The 9,764-nt window shown below is 41.0% G+C and overlaps 1 protein-coding gene across 4 annotated transcripts in view; it reads right to left on the minus strand.

Annotated features, from left to right (window-relative positions):
• Window positions 1–1,567, minus strand: part of LOC117218790 (uncharacterized) — a 156,932-nt gene extending 155,365 nt beyond the window's left edge. For 3 of the 4 annotated variants that reach the window (XM_033467438.2, XM_033467437.2, XM_033467433.2), the window contains exon 1: window positions 1,428–1,567. The gene's annotated coding sequence lies outside the window, so the exon portion shown is untranslated. The remainder of the gene's footprint in view (window positions 1–1,427) is intronic. The other variant, XM_033467435.2, reaches the window with a different exon arrangement.
• Window positions 1,568–9,764: the final 8,197 nt, after the last annotated feature.

Consider the following 9,764-nt stretch of genomic DNA (forward strand, 5'->3'; position numbering starts at 1 on the left):
ACACCGAGATCTCTTAGAGTACATCTGCGATGGTAGAATAACATAAGTCGCACAAAACCACCTTTACGATTCCGACAATAGTAGTCAAAATTTTTGAAATCTATCATATCAAATGGTTTCGTTCTTTTAGCGTTAATATATGAATAAACAAATTATATTTAAAAATTTCTCACTACTTCACTTTTCAATATAGAAGTAAGAACTAAAAATTATATATATTCATTAATTTTATAATTAATAGTGAATCTATTGAGAGCACTATACACTTGTTGTAAACAATGGAATAAAAATATAACTTATATTATGGAGGGTAGATGTCACCGATTTAAACTATGCGTGTCACTATGTAACCACGTCATGGCGGACTTCTGTAGTTCGGCGAGTTTGCGGAACCAATGGTGGACGCAATATCAAATTTATTTCTGCCCGCAGTATATAAACATTGTGTGAATTATTTCCAATTAAATGAAGCCACCAGATTATCATGTACATTACAGGTGCATAAGAAAAATTACTAGTAAATGTATAAATATGTCGGTATATAGTGGTATGATTATCATACCTGTATTTCGAAGATTGTGAAATATGATACCGTAAAATATTATACCTGTATTACGAAGGTTGTAAAATATGATACCGGTGGTCATTTGTATTTCGGTATATATAAGTGCCTGGTATAAATCTCTCACCATAATCTTTAAACTTTCCAGTAACTAAATTATCATATATAACACTCATTACTACCAGAAATAATACCGTTCCAGTAAAAAAAAGTGAGAAACTCGTCCCAATATTTCGTGAACAGTCTCCGGGACCGTAACGACACTAAAACGAAAGCCCCAAGAAGGGTCGCCCGGTTACCCGACCATTTCTCTGATGTTACCACTCGCTCTTCACATTGCCAAGCAACGCGAACGCAACGGTAGGCGCATCGGTAACCTTCGGTGTCGGTCGAAACTCGGTTCCGCGGGCAGCGAGCAGCTGTTCCGAAAGTGTGGACGGGTTTCGAGGCCGACTCGGCCTCGGTTGAAAGTAAGAGCAGGCCGCGTAACCGTAACCGGTATCGACGGGGCACGGGCGGTCGTTATAATCGAGTCTCGTTACGCCTTTCGGTCCGAAAACACCAGCAGTACCCCGACTAAAACGGTCCTGCGGTACGCGTTGAAAATGAGAAAAGAAAAGAAGAAAATCCAGCGATATAGATCCTAGCAGGATGTCCAAACCTGAGAGAGCGATGAATTCTGATAGGACGGAGAATTTTGATATATTCGAGAGTCCTAACTGGGTGGAGTATCCAAATAGGGGCTCACGTCTCACGTAAAATCCTGATGCAGCGTAGCGACAAGAGGATCCTGTCCTATGGAGAATCCGAGCGGCCTAACCTAACGTTACCGGCGCATTGCCTCGCGTTCCGGTGGAGGTCTCACCTGGCTGAACGTGTAGAGCCGGTCAGCTCCGGAAGTCGGACGCCGAGTGGTGAGCCAGAGTCCACTTGGTGCCGCGTAAAATCCCGTGGTTTCTTCCTCCGGCCACTGTACGCACCTTTCGCAGCAAGAAACACGGGGCCTGGCTAGAGCCGGTCGGGAGAAGAACGGCGACAGCAGCGGCGGCGGCGGCGGCTGCTGCTGGTGAACAGAAATGGTGTCTGTTCTCTGGCTAGTCCCGTCTTCGTTCCTCCCGTTGCGATGTATCAGTATGGCAGGCGGACGATAGCAGTCGACGATGAACACGCACGGTAGTTACCCCGAGTTAATTCGAACGACGCGATATCTATGCGAGCAAAAAAATGACTGAACTGTACACCACCACGACGAACCAGCACGACAAGCACCAGCGACGATCCGCGTAGGCGCTGGGCGCGTACTGTGCCGAACGAATGAAAGCAGTATGGCGCCCGGCGGACAGCTTTCCTGCGGCGCGATCGCTCCTCTTTGTCCCCTTCCAGCACCGCACTGTCCCACTCCGGTCAGACGCGATTCCCCTCTACCGCTATGCTGTCTCCGTCCTATCGACGCGCACGGTTCCCTCGGCCTCTGTCTACCTCGTTTCTCCAAGCGTTGTGTCTCGCTTCCTCTGATCGATGTTGGGTTTTCTGCTTCTCTCTCTGCTGGGTTCCCACCGATGTTACCTGCAGCGATGGCTACCGGCGCTCGAAGGGTTTGAACAATGATACGATGAATGGGGATCTATTTTTTTTTTCCAAGGATTAGTCGCGAGACTTCGTCTTCTGCAGTTTTCGATCGATTTAGAACGTTGATGGCCGTGATGTCTAATTTCAGTCCTTGGATTGGTATGATCTGTTTTGGGATTTTGTTTGAAATACTTTGGGACTGGGCGGAGATGCTGTCGATACTAAGTTTAAATGGGGTTTAGAATTTATGGCGTATGTGCGTTTAGAAATGATGTTTTGGGTCGTAGTGTTTTAAAGACCACTGATAATTGTTAACACGTTACTTACCGGAAGATCGTTAATGGACATTTCAATCGCTGAGCTGCGCGCGAAAGAAGCTCCACAATTTTCTTTTAAATAACAATTTCAGAAGTAGTTATTACATTATATTGGGTTGACCGGAAAGTTCGGGCCGATTTTCGGTAGGTAGCGTGAGAGACCTGACTGAATAATATCACAATTATTGAAAACAAATGACATGTGTACATATTCTGAAAGAGATAACTTCAGCCATATTTGGAAAAAAGCTTGGTTACGATTCGTTAATTTTTATCAGTTTTGTACGCCTTAGAATATGGTGGCAAATAAAGTGCATTATAGGCGTTTAATGCTTTTCTTTTTCCGAAAGGGCAAAAATGCCACACAAGCGGCAAATAAGATACGCGCTGTTTATGGCGAGGATGCTGTAGCCGAAAGAACTGTGCGGAAGTGGTTTGCTCGGTTTAAAGCTGGAAATTTCGACCTCGAAGATAAAGAACGCCCAGGTAGGCCGTCCACCACAGACGAAGATATAATTAGAACAGAAATCGAGAATAACCCACGCTCAACATTACGTCAATTAGCAGGAATGCTAAATAAATCAAAATCAACCATCCACGATCATACTGTGAAGCTTGGCTCCGATATTTAAATGAGCTGCGTTTTAATTTTCCTAAAAAATCGGCACGAACTTTCCGGACAACCCAATATGTCACTTTTGTACAATTTTTTAAGGAATTCTCAATTGTTTAATTAGAGGGACTTTTTAAAAGGTCTGTGTGTTAGAAAACTGCCGGTACATAAGGTGTTAAGAAGGCTCGAAGAACGTTACGGTTTTTAGTTACTCTTCAATAGAAGTTTCTGCGATCCGGAAATTACGTGTGCACTTGCAGTTGGGAGTTTCGGCAATGGAAGCAATTCTGTGGAAAGCGGTGTTGAACAAGAAAACAGGAAAGCATAAATAAAATGGTCCAGATTCAATTTTAGAAACTCTATGAATAAGCATATTTGAATTGCAGCAGCAGCAGTTTGTGTTTATAATCAATATCTAATTGTTATTTTATTCATACTCGTTTCAAACTTCAACTTAGAATAAGATCTCGTTGATTATAAATTCATTTTAAATGAATTTATGAATCATTCTATCCTCAAAGTCATTGTAGAAATATAATATTTATCAAGGTTACGTCTCCGATAGCTGCAAGAAATCGATTGACTATCAGTTTAATATAACGGATCCTTGACGACCCCTTTTTTCTTCCGTTTCTCAGGGTTGTTCATTACATTAATGCAGAGCATTTGAACATTGCGACGATATTTTATGTTATATCTCCATATCCCGGATGAGTTATGAATGAAGTTATTAGGGAACGTTACACGATGGCTAACAATTCTTCAATTAATACTATTGAATTTTAATTGTTTAATTAATACGATTCCATCTTGTTATCAACTTATGAAATGAATATAAAAATGAATATAAAAATCCATTGTATGTTATGTTACGATGCTGCCAATTTTACGACGCATTCAATTCAGACATCACATTCCTATCATCCATTTGAACACGCTCGCAGTCGACCGAAACCCATCACTAAGGCCATTCCCTTTCTCCCGTCAGTCGATCGTTTCTCTCAGTCCCTCCGCGAGCGTCTAGCAGCCCGTCTCTTTCCTCCAGAGCGAAGTCTACCTCCCTTTATCCAACCGAGTACACAGTTTCCATCACTCTCCGATAAATACAGCTCTTCCCCTACAGAGTCGCCGTAGCTCGTCTCCTCCCACCAGCGCCCGTCTGCTCGTGCGGCGTGGAGGTGGACGAGGATGCTTTCCGTTGGCGCCGCTGGTCCGGAGCCAATAGCATCGCGGCAGGAGCAGTGTCCCCTGCGAGGTCGCGCCATCGGACGCCTCGCTTTCCCCCGGAGAACCGCGGGCGGCGGCGTGGGCGAGAGATGAGATTAAAATTAGATCGATTGTCGTTAATAACTTGCGCGTCGGCCGGCGGGCGCTCCTTCTTCGCGAAATGCAACAGTTAGGGCTGCTGCGCCGGATGCCGCCGCCTCTGCGCACCGACGAGCACACGCGTACAAACGTGTGCACACATGCTCGCGTGTGCCCACGGCCTCCCGATCGACCATTAACGGGCAGCCCACCTTTGTCTCCAGGATGCGACAAAGCGGACGCGTTTTTCATCCTGTACTCCCTGACGTCCCGCTCCTCCGCCGTGCCGTCGGAAAAAAAGGTCGAAGGTGTCGATAAAATTGACGCATCGGTTGCCCACCGGGAAGCTACGACGCGGCACGCCACGTCGGAAGGTACTCCGGTTCATTGATGACGAGTCTTTCGTGTTCATTGGGGATGACTACCACCGTTGACGCGAATGGAGAATCCTATTACGTCATTGGTATCGCCTACGCGCCGATCGCTCTCGGGATCCAGAGGCATGTAATACAGTATTCTTCTCTGCGGCTGGCCCAATTTCGTGGTGAAAGAGGGACTGAAGGTCGAGACGTTTGGCTACAATTAATACTTTGCAGGGAATCACTTTGCATTCGAACGATGCCTGTGCGACACCATTGAAAGTAAATCGCATCATTTTTCAAAATACTTCTAAGGTAACGTCCTCAGCTCATTGTGTAGTTAGCAATTACAGTGACCTTATTCGATAAATATAAAGTTAATTATTCCCGAAAACGAATCAAAAACATAGCAATTGCTCACTCCACAATACAGTAATTTCTCCCTAATTCGCACACAGATTGCGCAAAAAAATGGACACTTGGAAAGGTGAGATACGATTACAGCTCGTTTTTATAGTTAGCGATTGTCAACAACTAGTAAAAACGAATAATCGATCTCCTGAAATAGGGAGAAATTACTGTCACCAGCATCACTACCCTGCGATATAAAATTCCGTTATATTTAGAACGTAAGTGTTAATTTTACGTAATTAATAATTTTTACGCGTCTGATTACGTGTTAAGCGTAAGTGTTATGTTCATTATGCTTAAAATGTAAGTGTAGTATAAGCCAATGAATACAATATCGTACCCATAAAATGCAATGAATTATGTCAAATTGAGATACTGTAGGTCTTGGTTCTGAAGGTAAGGGGGAGTCTGTAACGGGTCTTGGTTCTGAAGGTAAGGGGGAGTCTGTAACCTCAATTGCGTGGTGGTCAGCAGTGATAATTATTATTCTGTAAAACCAATTATTAATCTGTAAAATTAATGACTACAGTGGAACCCCGTTTATCCGGATCTCATTAATTCGAATTTGCGGTCCGTTTGGATTTCTTAGCTTGAATCAGGTCAAATGTGGCTTTAATGTAAATCTGTACAGGCAAAACTCCTTTTATGAAAAAGATACGGTTAGAGAAAAAAAGAAAGAAGAAACTGGATGATTTTAAAGAGGATATATGATTTTGCAAGAAATGCATACTTTCACATAAAGCGAAACAGTTCATTTTGGAAGTCTCATACTTGTGTTGGTTCATTTTTGCTGGCACACGTGTTGTGACACGATTAATTGCTATTTATAGTGTATGGGGTTTGGAATATAAAAATAATGAATTGCAATAAATGCTAATTAGATTTTGCCTCTGCCTTCATCTCAAACGTTCTTCTATAAAAATGGGAACGAAGAAAATTAATCGAACTTTGCAACATGGTGTAAGTATAGAAAGAAAAAGAAATGAACCTTAGAAGTGTTTAGTCAGAACATGATACGCTTACCATGTTATGATTCATAATGTGTAGTTAGCATAGCATATAAAAATGTGTATAAATATATTTGCACTATACATGTGTATGCATTACACGAATGTATATAATTGTGCACATAATATGTATAACTGAAAATAATACATATAATCTAAATTTATCCAATAGAAATATAATGAAAAGCCATAAAAATAATATAAAACGTAGATGCTTTTTCTATCATATTTTCTCATTTCAGTGAACACTTAAATAGCGAGTTTCCATGCTCGTGGTCCGCGTTGTTCTCGTGTCGCAGCGATAAAAGCACAGCGTGAAAGTAGAAGTGTCACTTTAGTCAGTGTTTTACGGTGATTCGTTTGTTAAGGATATTAGCTTCGGCAGAGAATCTCGTGAATGGATTGTTTGAGAGAACACGGAGTAGGCGCTGGGGGGCACGTGGGCATCCGTGTGACGCAGAAAATGCGAGGGAAACGGAGACAAGGAGGAACGTCGCGGGCTAGATGATTCATTATGCCGCGCGAGGAATATTAACGAAAGGAAAGGGAAAAGACACCGAGCCACGAGGCTCGTTTGCGCGAAGTTAAGCGCGGCCAAACACCAAAGAGCACTGCTCTTCGCTGAAACGAGGATCGCGAAGTCTAACCGTTTCTTGCAAGTTTCTCTTGGAAAACTCAACACGTTCGCCACCCGCGGCACACGCGGATAACGATCTCGCATTTTGCTTATTTAACACTAGAAACAACGTTTAATACAACCCCGAGATTGTTCATTTCGCAGTTATCGGAATTCTAAAGATACTTTCGTGGGACGTTACCATAAATAAATCTATTTATTATTTACATTAAAATAAAAATCGTGCACGTTTGTTGATAAATGATTGCTTATTTGCGAATAATCGATCATTTATTAGCGTTTGTTTAGCTTCAAGGTAATAAATAGACTTATATATCTTCATTTTATTATAAGGGATCTCTTGTTTTTGTTGAATCTATTTAATAATGCATGCACAGATATTTTCATTCAATATCGACCTTTGCCGCGTTCTTTACTAACACATATGTAAATGCTTGAGTTATTCAACTCATACGGTTCTATATTTGACTGTTCATTTTCTCTACACTTTAGTTGTTCTGTACACTTAAACGGTGAGCGCTTCAACACTATCAGATACAAATTTAAACATGTCACGCACACGTACACCTACGTATGCTAAAAAAGTAGTTCGATGATATTGCTGCGTCAATCAAGAACCGTTAAAGTCTTTAAATAGTAAATTTTATTATTTACAAAGACATATTTTATTACATATTTTATTACAAATAATATTTTACAAATTTCCGTATATTGGAAATTAGGCTATTAAATGAAAACACAGTGGAATACTATATCGATATTAATTATGACTTTATTCTGAAGAACGAATATGGCACGTTTTTACTGTACGACTGGAAAATCCAACGTGACGAGTCAAAGTGGAACCGTGTTATGAATCTACAGACACTCTGTCCCAATAAAAACAGACGAAGTGACGAGTTACAAAAGCTAGAGTTACAAAATAACGTTCTCTTCAGAATACAAAGAAGCAACATATGCCATAATCATTTTTGTATATTTATCCAGATAAATCCAACGTTGTACGATTCTACTACGATACTAATTAAGTACGATACTAATTAAGTAATGAAATCCATGATATAGACGCAAATAAAATTGCACGCGATTAGATGCGTCGCCCCTGTCCTACCAGTTTTCCAAAGGTTAAGGAGGTTTGCAGTTAATCGATCTTAAACCGTGCCGGTCTAAGATCTAGTCTCGCCCTCGTCCTCGCAGTTTAGCGTTTTATTACACACTCGGCCGGGGTAATTGCTTCGTTAGGATTAAAGTGATTCCCGATTCTCGCTCGATAACGAGTACCGATCCGGATCCGGGGAGCCGTAACCGCCGGGCTTCTCGATATTCCTTGGAAAATAATATCTCCTTAATAAAGTGGGATCGTAAAGTTAAGCGTGTAAGGTTAGCCCCGATTTCCTCGGCGGAACGGTTGCACGGAAGTTGCGCCGGAATATTGATTCCGTTCGAGTGGCCATCTCCGCGGAGAGATATTTGCTCGATACGTTAATTCTGTTCGCGACTCGTGATTACAACTCTCGCATCGTTCGGCCGAACCAGCGCGGCGTTCCGTTCGCTGGAAAATTCGCGCTCGATTGTATAAGGTGATAAGATACTACGTTCGCGAAGAATGGTACAAGTTTCGACGGACCGGCAGAATGCGATTTTCAATAGCAGACGATGTCGAAGCGAGTGAACTTCTTGTGATAGATGACGCGAAGTGTCGATGAAGAAATTTACTTCTACTCGTAAACAGTGGGATATTTGGGGGAACAAGGAAAAAATGTTGGAGCTGGTCAAGGCATTGTCAAAGGTGGATTAAAAAAAAAAGGTGGATATACTGCAGTGGGTGAAAAAATTATTCTGACTCCTTTTCACACTAAATCTATTACGATCGGTCTCGCGTTTTTTATCTTCAAACTGCTGAAGATTCTTTTTTTAAAATTAATCGAACTTCTTTTAACCAAACCTATCGTAACGGTTAAAATGACCGGTCTCACGTTTTTTTATCTTCAAACTGCTGAAGATTCTTTTTTTAGAAACGATTTTATAAATTTCTTTATAAAAGGTTACATTACAAGATATATTACGATAAGTCTAAATAAGTGTAGTTTTTTGTCATGTTTATAAAAAACTTCGTTTATAAACTCTATAGCCAGTTTCAGAGCTCGGCAGATATAGCGTCAAAGTGGTATACCTTTTTTAAAACTGGGCTAAATGACTCGAACTTTTTGGAAGTGTTAGAGAGTACTAGTTTACCGTACAATGACTAAAATAATTTTGTTAATTTTGCTGTTACTTGGACGACCGGATTCTGATATTGGAAGACCGGATAATCGAGGTCTTAAATCGCCCTTTCTAGGTTAAAAAATTGCTTCTTTTAATGTAATAACGTTTAAAATTACTTAATCTACATTTACGGTAAACCCTACAAGTAGTAACTTCCTTCCTCACAGCAAAAACGGTTTTCTTTTTTTTTTTTGACGATGTCGCAGTTCTACAAAAAATCTGAGGAAAATTGAGTGCACTGCTTGTGATAGTACCTTATCAGGGTGGCATAGTATTTTTTTCGAGTTATCTTCAATATTCCGATTTTTTTTCGGTTTTCCATTTTTCATGCTTGCAACCGAAAAATCTAAAACAATTCTATAATATGCGGCTTGATGTCAGAAATAAGCCACATTGTTTTCAAAATTTTAAAAAGTTATGGAAGAGGGGAAATGGGCGGGAAAGCGCCCAAATCTAATTTTCCCTGTAACTACCCTCACGGACAGGTTACAGGATTGAAATTTTGCACAGATGAGTTTTTCTTGGTCAGCTATCGAACGGTATAATACTCAATAAAAAACCTCTAAGATCAATTTTGACCATTTTAATCGGCTAGACCCTTTTTATAGTCTTCTGCTTCCTATAAATTGGAGAACGCGACTATTGCAAGCCATAACTACAATGAGTACAAATGAACAATATTGTATAAAAATCAAGAATTTCCGTTGCCATTGATAAGC

This window comes from Megalopta genalis, chromosome 8 (assembly GCF_051020955.1).
Source record: "Megalopta genalis isolate 19385.01 chromosome 8, iyMegGena1_principal, whole genome shotgun sequence".
In the NCBI taxonomy this organism is placed as follows: Eukaryota; Metazoa; Arthropoda; class Insecta; order Hymenoptera; family Halictidae; genus Megalopta; species Megalopta genalis.